This window comes from Cuculus canorus, chromosome Z (genome assembly GCF_017976375.1).
Source record: "Cuculus canorus isolate bCucCan1 chromosome Z, bCucCan1.pri, whole genome shotgun sequence".
Classification (NCBI taxonomy): domain Eukaryota; kingdom Metazoa; phylum Chordata; class Aves; order Cuculiformes; family Cuculidae; genus Cuculus; species Cuculus canorus.
In genome coordinates this window covers 6,393,073-6,406,819 of record NC_071441.1, presented here as the reverse complement: position 1 = coordinate 6,406,819, position 13,747 = coordinate 6,393,073, and positions in this window count along the sequence as shown.

Genomic DNA, 13,747 nt, shown 5'->3' with positions numbered 1-13,747 from the left:
GTTCACCAGGAAGGGCCAAGGCACCATTTCTAAGGCCACCTCCTCATTTTATGTTGATTGCAACAAAAAAACCTCCTTGCCAACATTCAGTATTCAGTATCCTCTCAAACTTATACGTGCCTGAAACAGAAATAAAAGCAAAAAAAATCACACAGACCATGTTAAAATATTTACACTTCTTTATTTAGTCATATGACCAATATTCATCATCTTGCAGCATGTTATCAAGAGGAAAAAATACACTCTTAAGATGCAATCCTGCATACTTAGAATGTCTGTTTCTCTTGGCTGAGGAGAAAGCATGGGTCTGATACACATTGTCTAGTGACAGTTCAAAATCTTTCAAACTCCTGTTTAATGGAGTTTATTTTGTTTTTTCATGGTTATATTAGTTCTTTATAAGCATGTTATGTCTGACGCTTCTTTGATTCTCTGTAAGCTTAAGTGCCAGTCCTGTAGTCCTGTTTCTTTCTTAGAGCTTACTGTGGAAGTAATATTGAAATGGCATTCAAATGTAGGAATAAAGGATCCCTAAAAAAACCAGACAGGTTATTTCTTATTCTACACTTTCCCTTCTGTTTTGGCCATAAACTCTCCATACATCCTTACAAATCACCCGTACAAAAAAGGTGCTCATTTTAAAAATTTATTGTGCACTGTATCACAGCTTTTATTTTTATATGCAATACTCAGCAGGACAATGCAATGCAAGTCAGAGAAAAACAGGACTTTTGTGGTTCATTACTATTAGTAAAATTCAGTTATTAGAAACATTCATGTTATGACTGTGGCATTTCACTAAGTGTTTGATCTATCACAACCAGTCTCACCTCACTTCTGTCACTTCCACTAAAAAACCCAATATCTCACAAAACAATCAAACATGCAGTATCTTCTAGCAAGGAAAAATATATTTTTTTTTTTACATTTAAAACTATGCAGTTGTTTATGTGTCTCCAGAGAATGATCATCTCTCCTTTTATCTTTCAGGTCAGCAGTTCAAAACTAGCTTGTCTCAGCAATGAGTGAATGCTGTTACCTTCATAAAAGTATTCAGTGCTCCCTATAATGTACTATAAATTATTGTTTCACTCTGAACTTCCTACTGCAAAAAATCATTGCACTATATGGAGTGCAACCATATTGCACTCTACACAGATAATTTTAGCGCATTTTAAAACAAGCGGAATATTCCATTTTAGAGTAGTAAAAGTAAGTAGTAAGTAAATAGTAGTAAGTAAAAGTAAATATAAAAAATAGTAGTAAATAAAAGGAAATGTAAGTAAGAAATAGTAAGCTCAGAAAAAGGAAAACAAGCATAGACTGCTCATCTTTTTTTGAAGGAAATGGCTTTAAAATGAAAAGATGAAGGGACTAAATGTGTGAGTGTCCAAATAAACAATAATAAAACACAGTAGGAATCTAGAACTGGTTGGAGACAACAAAGTACAAGGAAGTTATTTATTGTAACGGAAGAAAACTATCACATTGTTAGCTGTTTTTTAAATCATACCAGGCTTCGTGGTCCCTGGAGTTTTGCTGTAGTCCCAAAGACAAACACAAAAAAGGGAACTACCATTCAAAACTGTGTTCACAGTGCCTGCTTAGCACAGACCAGCTATGAGCGCCTTTGCTCCTAAACTGCTGGTGTCCGGTGTCCCGACACAGCCTGGCTACAGGTATGTCTGCTGCAAGGCACGCGCCTCTGATATGCGGAGCTGTAATTCTAGAGATTCACAATCTACACTGAGTACCAGGGGGAGATCAAGCTCCCCCAAGAGGCCTGGATCTACTCTAAGAAGATCTGTAGTCATAAATACAGAGGAAACTAGATGGCGTGCCAGGAGTAGGATATTCCTCTGGCTCTTCAGACAGACCTGAGGTTCAGACACGCTTTCGCTTAGCCAGAGAGCGTAATTGTGCCCTATGTGAAGTGCAGCAGAAAGTGCAAGAAAGTCGAAACAAATCCCATCTTCTTTTCTAATTTATCATTTTTTAAAGAGCAATATTTGTAACCAGAAGTGATGAGAACGCAGAGAAAGGCAGATTCTCCATGATTTTAAGATGGATGTTACTCTTGGCTATATTTAACATGGAAAACCTTTCCTTATATATCAGAGATTTCTACTACACACGTTTAACCCACCACTGAATTGTTGCAGATATGTGCACTTTTCCTCTTGTTAGCTTAGCAGAGCTTACTTAAAAAACAGCTTAAAAAAAGCGCTTACTTAAAAAACAGACTGTGATTTAAAAATGTGTTTAGTGGAAGGCAGACTATGATAAAAGTCATTATATCTCCCAGCTGAGCAAAGATCACTTTCTTCCCCAAAATAAAATAGCTGCTACCACCCATGTGCCCTCTCTACTGTCTCTGAATTCAGTATGCTGGTAACCCAGTTTGTCTACATCAGCAGTGAAGTTGCCTAAGGATAACGAGGTAGAACCTATGCAGAGGATTTTTTTTATTTCTTGTAGAGTTATGCCCACGGCAGATTACTGTTATCTGAGAACAGAGACTAGTGACTTGTCACCATCATACAAAAAATTAACTTTTGCATTGGAGCAATGTTTCTTGTTTTGCTTTAACCCTGATTTGCATATTCCTTGTTAGATTTTTTTTTTTTTTAATATAAATATGGCTTGTTTTGGATACGTCTGCACTGCTTTCCAGATACAGATCCAAACCTGCACTCGAGTCTGAGTTCACAGAATCATAGAATCACAGAATCACAAGGTTGGAAAGGACCCATTGGATCATCGAATCCAACCATTCCTAACACTCCCTAAACCATGTCCCTCAGCACTTCATCCACCCCTTCCTTAAACACCTCCAGGGAAGGCGACTCGACCACCTCCCTGGGCAGCTGTTCCAGTGCCCAATGACTCTTACTGTGAAGAATTTTTTTCTGATATCCAACCTGAACCTCCCCTGGCACATCTTGAGGCCATTCCCCCTTGTCCTGTCCCCTGTCACTTGGGAGAAGAGCCCAGCTCCCTCCTCTCCACAACCTCCTTTCAGGCAGTTGCAGAGAGCAATAAGGTCTCCCCTCAGCCTCCTCTTCTCCAGGCTAAACAACCCCAGCTCTCTCGTCAGACTTGTTCTCCAGCCCCTCACCAGCTTCGTTGCTCTTCTCTGGACACACTCCAGAGCCTCAACATCCTTCTTGTGGTGAGGGGCCCAGAACTGAACACAGCATTCGAGGTGCGGTCTCACCAGTGCCGAGTACAGAGGGAGAATAACCTCCCTGAGTTCATTCATGCCATAATGGACTATGGACTTTGGGCGAGATTTGACCATTCCTGATAGGGCAGTGAATCACACGCTACGTTTCAGTATGACCCAAGCACGTTCCTGCCTGCCTTCTGATTAGCACCTACTCACAGTAACACCTCAGAAACATCCTGAAGAACTTAATATACACTTCTCGTAAGCCATTTTTTGTGCCTGTAGCTCACAATCTAACAGTATTCTACAGACAACTTTTTCTCCCTCTGGGCCTACTTAGGATGAAGACTGATGAAGGAAAAAAATACTGTATAAATTTAGCATTAAGTGGAAGATATTCACATTTGTTATCTCATCTTCTCTGAGAGGAAATAAAACTGATGACTGTACTTCATTAAAATTACATATACACACAAGAAAAATGGCAAAGGCTATTACAGGTAAGTAACACCAAGAGAGCAATAAACAAACGTGCAGTTGATTAACATTATTCTCTAGCTTCTGCTGTAGTAGTGAAAAACTAGCAAACACTGCACAAAGGCACTATCTGACTAAGAGACATACAAGTGCTACTTGATACCACTGCTGTTCTCAGTAGAAATCTTTTGGAAGAATGTTTGTTCAGTTCCCAGAGAAACCTAGTTCTTTTGTGAGATCTCTCCCTTTTCTACTTTGCTTCCTTTTAAAAGCCCAGAAGTTTAATTTTTTTTGAACTACAGAGGATGCCTGTTTAGGACTAAATGTGGACAGTCATACTATGAATCAGATAAGCTGCATACTTGGCATGCAGAACTAGAAACGGTGATGTTTCCGGCATCAGCTGAATTCAGTTTGCCACCGCAAGATCCTGTCTCTTCTGAAAAGTTCCTCTTTTGAAAAGCTCCTACTGTGGTTTTTTTTTTTTCTGGTGTGTTACTCAGTGTTACACAGTATGTGTTTTATAGAAATATAGGCAGTAAAAACATCCCCCTCTCTTCTGACATCGACACCACCAAAAAGTACTTGTAAAGGGATCCACATTTGCAACTTGTAAAAAAAAAAGTGTACGAGGTAATTGAAAGGTTATCACTCAGTCTGTAAGTGAAGTAAATTGTTGTATGGACTGTATCATATTCCCTGTTACAAGCCCACCTAGGGATAGGCTTTCCTTGCAAGGATTTCTGTGTCTCTGGTAATAACACCTGTATTGCCTGTACCTCAGGCATCACAGAGTATGCTTTGAAAGTTTGCTAAAGAGTGTAAAGTTTTCCAAGAATAAATACATAGCTCAAAGGGGAAACTGCCAAAAGAGCAGTAAATGCACACAAGTAATTTTTTTTTCCCACTTGGATAGAAAGATGTGATTCATGGAGTTTCAGTCAGCAGAGCAACTTCTGTACCATGCAAGAGGTGGAAAAATTAGTGCAGTGTGATGAGAGCTGCCTTAGAATCGGTTTATGTTTCACTGTTCAAGGATGAGGCTGCAGAGAAGCTGTAGAAATAGTAATAAATTATGCTGCATTGATACACTGGGAAGTACTAGTCAATGCAGGATTTTAACCATACCCACATAGCATCATAGAATCATAGAACAGTTTGGGTTGGAAGGAACCTTTAAAGGTCATTTAGTCTACCTGCCCTTATCAAGATTAAGTAGAACAGTGACTAAGAAAAGCATGTTAAAAAGATCACGTATTTTCCAATCACTCTAGTCACATATTTCTTGCAGTGACTTCTGCAATCCAGATTTATTTTCCTATTTTCTTTCAATTAAGGTCATGGTCTTTGTGTGAAGCACAAACTATTTAACAGCTACTTTAAAAAACGTAATTAACACCTGCACTGCCTCTGGCTTGATGCTTTGTATTAGAGAGGCACCATCATCCTCAAGAGTGTATTATCAAGAGAAGAAAAAAGTCTTAAAGTAATTTTGAATTAATAAGCTTTGTTTTAGCAACTTCATGAAAAGCTTTAAATAATTTTATTAAACTTTCATGCATGTTAGGAAGAAGCGTGCACCAATAATGAACTGTAACTGAAATTCTATTTCCAGTTTGACTACCTCAGGACAGTTCAAATGCAAGAATAAGCACACCACTTATAAATTAAGGCTGGACAGTTTTTAACTGTATAGCTCAGAAAACACACTGCTGTAAGAAGCTTCAGCTTTAAAACCAGTGTTTTAGCTAGCTGATACACTAACCTAGCTGTAAGTCCAGGAGACCTGTAACCATCAAGTCCTAAAGATCTCCAATCAATCAAATAACTTCCAGAAGTCCAAAATGAATCTGTAGCACAAAAGTTTTTACAGGTCACTTGTACTTGGAATTTAATTTCCAACATAATGCCAATGTGTAAAAGCACTCAAACATTTGCTAGTATCAAAATGACTCTGTTCACACAGCTGTCTGCAGTCTCAGATGCTCACTTTGCAATCTGTGCTGTGTGTTAGAGGGGGCAACTCAAATTCTTCCCAAGCCAAGTCCAAACATGCTGTCTGTACAAAGGGCATAGCTTGCTCTCTCCTAAAAGAAAGAGGAGCAATAAAACAGGTCAGCAGGGAGTGCCTTTGACTTTTGCAGTGCTTCCCGAGCAGCCTTTTCTATCTACTCAGCTTTACCCTGGGGAATCAAAAAGAACCTGGCACAGGGCAGAAAAAGCTAGAAAAGAACAGTGAAGTGGAACACCTCCTGGGTCATCTCAGGTGAGCCACTTAGAGTTAACATTACCCACAAGGCTGATGTAAGGACAAACACATTAAATGTCGTCAAGCATGGGAATAGTGTGCACATGAAAAGATCACATTTTCCTCTGCCAGACTTGTTTCAAAGACTATGACATGTCAGTCAGAGGAATATATGTCACCTAAATATTCAGAATGACCCAACATCCTCACAGCAGACCAGTAAATAATTATGCAATCCTTAGGAATATGCTTTCTAAAGTCTTATCAGTGTCATGTAATTTATTACTTATTCTTATCTGAGTTATTTAAAAACCAAACAAAATTATTTTTCTTCTAAAAAGCTGCCTTAGAGTTACTAACTAACTTCCAACTGAATTAATAAAAATGCAATAATTACAAAAAAATAATTCTTGCATTACAAACTGGAATCCTACAATACAGTTTACTGTTGGTTCCAGTAACTCTTGTAACCAAAAGAAGGTGAAACAAGTTGCAGACGAAGCTGCAACAATGAAGAACAAAAAGATGCACTTTTTTCCTGACATTTATGTGGCTTACAAAATTTGAAATAAACTTCATAGATCAGCAAGGATAAGTTGATATCAGTTATTGTTGAAGAAAATTATACTACCTTTGTAGATTTTTCACGACTGAGATGTTCTGCACATTTCTGCCGTCATGGGGAAACTTCTTTTTTTTTTTTTAATTGTTGTACTGAAAGGTAAAATGCAATTAGGGTAAGTTATCATTGCATAATTCTCTCCATTGTACTGACTGCAGACGTATTTAGAAATATATTAACAACTGCTGAATCAGACCTGATGGTAAAAACTACTTTTACCATTCTTTTTCACTTTGAGATTCACACTCTGCACATGAATATAATTTAATATACTTTCACTTAAAAAAATATGGATATATATTTACACACATATGAGTTTTTTCCCTGGAAATACATTGATAACATTTTCAAAGTTATAATATAACCCTGATGAATCCTTTGTGGAAACGTCTTGCAGAACAAATCTGCTGTTAAAATGTCACCTTCAGATGTTCATCTTTGAACCCTTCTGGTGTGACATAAGCACAGCTGAAAAAGGCATTTTAACTCCATTACTACCAGTGTCAAATAAAATCTATGTATTAACAAGAGTAAAAACATACATAAGACGACTGTTTCACAGCCCAGCAGTTTCTCTCTCACGGATCCCACTGAAGATATCTAATGAGGAGGTCTGCAGCTGTGAATGAAAATGTTTCCTGTGCTAAAGTAAAGTAGAGTATGTACTGATTTAGGCATCAGAGAAACAGTAGCACTGTGATGTGCAGTCCGATGGAAAAAAGCTAACGAGGGAAAATGGATTTGTAAAAATAAGCATTTCAGAAGTTCTAGACATGCAAAGCCTGACTCCTGATACTCTTTTCTTATTGCAGACAAGAAATTTCTTCATGAAAATTCTGGTGGCTTTCTTCCTTTGTCTGATCTCTCTTGCCTATGTGTCTTTTCTACTTCTCCAAACAAAACAGCTGCAGACTGGAAAAAAATCAATTTTTGAAAGAAGACCTAGAAATGTTTGCAGGCTGCTTAGGTTTACAATGGTGTTTTCCTTCCTACCAAAAGAAAAATATGCCAAACCACCTCTTTCTGGGCCAACATACTTCCTTTTTAATTAAGCAACTAAGCCATAAGTATATGAAATTTCAGAGCATATTTAAGTAGTTTTGCAGCTGTTACGTAACTGTTGCATTTGGGTGAATTAAAAGCCATAATAATTATCACTGTGGTAAACCCTGAAACTGAATTTTCTCTTTAACAGAAATCACATGGCGCAAGAAAGATGGGCGTGCAGATTCCAGGGTACATTTGCTTACGCTGCCTTAGACGCTGTGATTCTGCCAACGCGTATGCAGATTCTTAAATCTGAGGAGACTGAATATTCACATTCACTCAGAGCCACTACTGTCAGGTATTCCCAGTGCAAACAGACTGAGGTCTCTGCCTCTGCTGATGAGGACATGGACATACCTCGCCTATGTTCCACAAAGATATGGAGTGATCAAATGACAGCATAGCTTGTTTCTTCACTTTTGACTATGATGACTCTGCAGTCAGTAAAACTGTCAAAAACTTTATCACAACTTTTGCAACCCTTTTTCTTCTTTCATTCTTTTTGCCTCTCCCTTCTACACAGTTGCCACTTAAGGAGTTCTGTGATTTCAGTAAAAAAAAATAGCTTTTATACAAGAGAGGAAAGAATTAAAAAAGCAAAAGACTAATAAAAAAATGTTGAAAACCTCAAGATTTTGAAATGACAAAACCCAGCTTTAGTTACATACCTTTCTCTACTTTTTTTCCTGATGCTCCCTTTTCTCTTTCTAAAATATAATAACACATAAAAGACTAAAGGAAAAACAATGTTGAAAGTGAAAGGATGCTGTTAGAGGTAGAATACCTAAAGTTTCTTGAAACAGCCTAATAAATACATGGAGTGGTGTTTAACTTGAATGATCTCCCTCCACAAGGAATACAATCGATAAGGCTTAGGCCACTTTACTTATTTGATGCTGTTTCATCTTCAGGTCTTTTCTTCAGCATTATTAACATATTTACAAGTTAAAAAAAAAAAAAATCAGAGAAACTAGGTTTGTGTCAGTTACTTGAAAAAAACACCCACAGCTGAGGAAAACCATAAAACAGGTCAGTTGAATGAGACAAAGTCTACACTCTGTCAACAAAACCACAAAAAAAAAAACGGAAAAGCATTATCTTGTGTAGCACACACACTACTTCCCCCAGAGCAGAAGCCTCACATAGCCCAGTTTCAATGCTGTGAACAAAGCCTGATTTACATGTTGCCACAGAATCACACACAGAATCACAGAATCACAAGGTTGGAAAGGACCCATTGGATCATGGAGTCCAACCATTCCTAACACTCCCTAAACCATGTCCCTCAGCACTTCATCCACCCGTTCCTTAAACACCTCCAGGGAAGGCGACTCGACCACCTCCCTGGGCAGCCTCTGCCAGGGCCCAATGACTCTTACTGTGAAGAATTTTTTTCTGATATCCAACCTGAACCTCCCCTGACGGAGCTTCAGGCCATTCCCCCTTGTCCTGTCACTTGGGAGAAGAGGCCAGCTCCCTCCTCTCCACAACCTCCTTTCAGGTAGTTGTAGAGAGTAATAAGGTCTCCCCTCAGCCTCCTCTTCTCCAGGCTAAACAACCCCAGCTCTCTCAGCCGCTCCTCGTCAGACTTGTTCTCCAGCCCCTCACCAGCTTCGTTGCTCTTCTCTGGACACTCCAGAGCCTCAACATCCTTCTTACGGCTGCTGATAATTCAGAAGTACAGCAGCACACTAGAGGAGACTCTCCTGTACAGTTTACCATATACAAGGCCTTTCATGAAGTTTTTATCTTTGCAACAGCAGAGAAACTTTATTTTTAAGAGTCTGAAGGGTTGGAAAATGGAGAATTCATGAAAAAAAAGAGTCTTACCCAGATGATCTTCTTCCTGATATTAAAGGAGTACGTGGAGACTGCATGCCTTCAGTATAATCACAATTACACAGAGTAATTGTTCTCAAATTGTATTAAGATCAGAGGCTGGCTTACTGTCATGAAAAACACTACCTCCCACAAAATCTCATCTTGCTTGAGACATTCAAAAGTATTTTCTGCAACTTTTGAAGCAAAGGCTTGCAAAACAAACCCTGTGATGGGGTGGCATGCTTTGGTATCACAGTGAATTTCATTTCTACATTAAACTAACAGATTGTAGAAAGTTCTTGAAGTGTCTGTATACAAGGCTTCAATCGTGATTGTGTTTTTGAAAAAAAAAGACTTTTTTCATTATATTTTCCATTAAAAAATGTCAATTTTGTGCAGGATTCCAGGAAGCGGGAATGCAGGGAGAAAGGCAAAAAAAGAACTGTTTGCCAAAAATCTTAACTTGGCTGGCATTCTGGTTGCCAGTTTTTGATGCTGGTGTGTTTGCCATGTGAACAAAGCTGTTTCTGAGCACAGCCGTACTGCATAATCATCAACCCTGCACAAAATCAAACTCCATACAATAACAATTGATATTTTATATTGAATGATCAGTACTGCCAGTCTCAATGATTGGTACCTGAGATTTTTATGCAGTATGTTTCGAAAGCACCAAAGACCCAAATTTTGTTTCATCTTCAGCTCAAATCTTAGAAAATAATATTAAACACTTGATAAATGGTGGAATTCTCAACACAGACTATATGACTAATGCTGCAAATTGCCCTCAAGTAGGTGGCAGGAGATACTGGGATTTACAGCCACTCAGCACGATGCTGACATTGCAAAGCAGGCAATTGCAGAGCATGAAGATTGCATAATCTGTCCTGTAATTTTAAATCCAGCCAAGAGGTCAGTTTAGTTAAATCGTTCAAAGAGAACAAGCAAAAGATAAATGTTTAGGGAAGACAATAAAATTCTGGTTTGTAGTCTTTTACTAGCATTCAATATATTGCTTTGGCTTTCAAAAACACGTCCTGAACTGTTTTTTTATTTCATTATAACCTGTCTGTTACCGTAGAACAGGGAACCCACGGAAATGCTGCATAGCATCTACTCCAGCATATATTTTTAATAGAGGTCCACAGATTAGTAACATATTATCTCCCGGCATTGCAAAATTATATTGGAAGTAATTCTAAATTGTTTCCCTTATTTCCCACAGTTTATTTTCATGATTTTCCAATCGAAAACTTCACACCCACAAACAAATGTCTCCTCATTAAAGTTCTCTGAACATTAGAAAAATCGAGAGTCTGAAAAGATCTTGGTGATTCACCTTCAGATACTGAAAGCTGCTGAGCACCAGAACTATATCTGAGCTGCAACCTCAAGAGGTTTTCAGCCCATTTTGACTGTTTCTTCCTTTTCTTAGTTCTTCTCACATACATGTTTGTTACCTTTACACAATTTTAGGGAATTTTATGTACAGGAAACCTCCAAGCAAGGAAACTTCGGTACCAAGGATGCCCTTTGGTTACTTTACTGTTTTAGTTATTAGCGGAAATAAAACAATGCCAAAGACTGGGTTTTGAGGACATAGACCGGGTTATTGGAGAAAAGGAGCTGTAAAAGTATATATTGTCATCCAGATTTTTCTTCAACCAATAATCAACATGTCACAGCAATTTTCAGTTTCATTTACTTCCCCCTCTGCCCTAAAAAATTTTGGTAAGGTTCTTCCAGATGAATAAACCAGCAATTTCCCTGTAACAGAGGTTTTATTAAATACAGACATTTTCTTATAAGCCAAAGTATGGTTCAATGTATGAATCCTTGTTCAAAAAATGATTGTCACATTTGGCAAGTAATTACCATGTGAGAATAAGCCGAAGTTTCCCTCTGGAAGTGAGAGGAAAGAACTAGCTCAAGAGAAGAGGAAAATATGCTGCATGGAAAATATGTTAACAGACAGAGCAGATTAGTCTTAGTATGTAAAATTTAAATACAGATACTTTTCCTGAAATTCCTAAATATTGACCAATCAGTGTGTCCAAATGCAAGCAAATATGACAGATGATTTTTTTAACATCCCCAATATTCTACTTTCTCATAGTTTGCTATCTCTAACCTTATAATTTCTGAAATCTGTCTCTCCTGCACTTTCAATGATCCACCAAATCTGGCAGCAGTACGTCAGGAATAATCTAGCACTAGCATATTTTTATAGTAAGGCAACCCCTGGAGCACCTTTAAATGGCTGTTTGGTTCTTTGCTGGATGGGTTTCTCTAAATTCAGCTTCCCCTTTCCTTTCCCCCTTCCATTGCTTTGTGGATTCTGTGTGTCACACCACGAGCATAGGTTTAATAATTGTTTTCTTCCCATTCAGCATCAGATAACTGTGGGATGTACCACTAGAAAATAACAAGCCCTGAAGAAGAATCAAGGAGGAATCCTGTAAAGGTATTCATTGTGCCTTCAGACTGCCTTAATGCTCTGCCCAAGATGACTTGGAGGGAAAGACAGAAAGTAGTCCTATACAGAACATAATATCAAGTCACTGAAAACAATCATCTCCATCAGAACATCTACAATCTCCATTGAACAAGAACTGATAAAGCTACAGCCAGGTCCTAGACCAGACTGTCCTAGCAGCTACATTCCTGCTGGCTGCCTGAGTTTAGACTTAGATTTCTACATTGACTTCCCCTACACTAACAAATACACATGGTTTCCAGGTGGATAAAATCTCCCTCGACAACAGGTAGATAAAATCTCCCTCGACAACAGGTGCTGCCTACTCTACTGCTAAATCAGGTGAATGTAAGGTTTTCTTTTCACGCTTTCCAGGCAGAGTCATATCTAAAAGCAATCAACATACCCTTTCCATTTCTCTCCCTTACCCCTTCCTTTCAAGAAATATGTCTTTTCAAGCCTGTTTCACATAAAACAGCTTTTAAGCTCCAGCCAATTTTTTTCCCATTAAAGCCGAAGATGTTCAGCCATTCCTAAACAGCCATATCCGAGTTGGATTCTCTCTCTGAACCCCATCATTGTGTGCCGTTGTAGCAGGCTGGCAGATTAACAAACCTTTGCAGGTTCACTCACTTACCAGAGCACAGCAGCACTGCCTCTCTATCACATTGTGCCGCAGAAGGACAGTTTGCAGCTAAATTTCAAAAGCAATAGGTTTACCTCCATATAGACATTATTGTGCATTGAATACTCATTCATACCACTTCCCACTTTTTGCACATGCACTAAACAACCACAGAGCTGGGGCACAGAAGGTTCCGTTCCATTGCTCCAAGTATATGAAGGGTGTTCATTCTTTCAACGGTAGAAAACGGCTTCTACCTATACACGGTCCAATACAGGTAGCAGGAATCCAGAGTCTTCCCCTGATATGTAGCAAGGGCTTAATGAAACAATCCCGTTCCCATTATTTTGCTGTTAGTTATATTTATTGAGAGGTTTTATGATGGAAAATTTTAATCCGAAGGACACTGTACTGTTATTGGAAGACACGGATGGCAGCATGAACATGCGCAACACTTGAAAATCAACACACACAGCATTTGACTTACTCCTCCTGCAGATCTAACAGCGTGAGAGAGCGGAGATGCTGTAGAGGATTAGTTGCAGTGCCCTTTTTGCACTATTGATACAAATACAATACACACGAACTTATACACAAACTTTTGCATTAGCTGCAGTAACCGTATCTTGATAGGAAGGAAGCAGCAGCGAGCACCCCATCACAGAAACTCTCCTTCAGAGAACCCACCCGGACAGATTCTACACAGCAAAACCCACATTGACTTATTTCTAAAGTAACAGAAATGCATATATGGTTATATATATGAGCGGGTTAACTATATATCTACATATATATATGTACATATATGTCCAGAGAAGAGCAACGAAGCTGGTGAGGGGCTGGAGAACAAGTCTGACGAGGAGCGGCTGAGAGAGCTGAGGTTGTTTAGCCTGGAGAAGAGGAGGCTGAGGGGAGACTTTATTGCTCTCTACATCTACCTGAAAGGAGGTTGTGGAGAGGAGGGAGCTGGGCTCTTCTCCCAAGTGACAGGGGACAGGACAAGGGGGAATGGCCTCAAGATGTGCCAGGGGAGGGTCAGGCTGGATATCAGGAAAAAATTCTTCACAGGAAGACTTATTGGGCACTGGCAGAGGCTGCCCAGGGAGGGGGTCGAGTCACCTTCGCTGGAGGTGTTTAAGCAACATGTTGATGATCAGTGCTGAGGTACATGGTTTAAGAGACTGTTAGGAATGGTTGGACTCGATGATCCAGTGGGTCCTTTCCAACCTGTTGATTCTATGATTCTATAGAGATTAAAACTG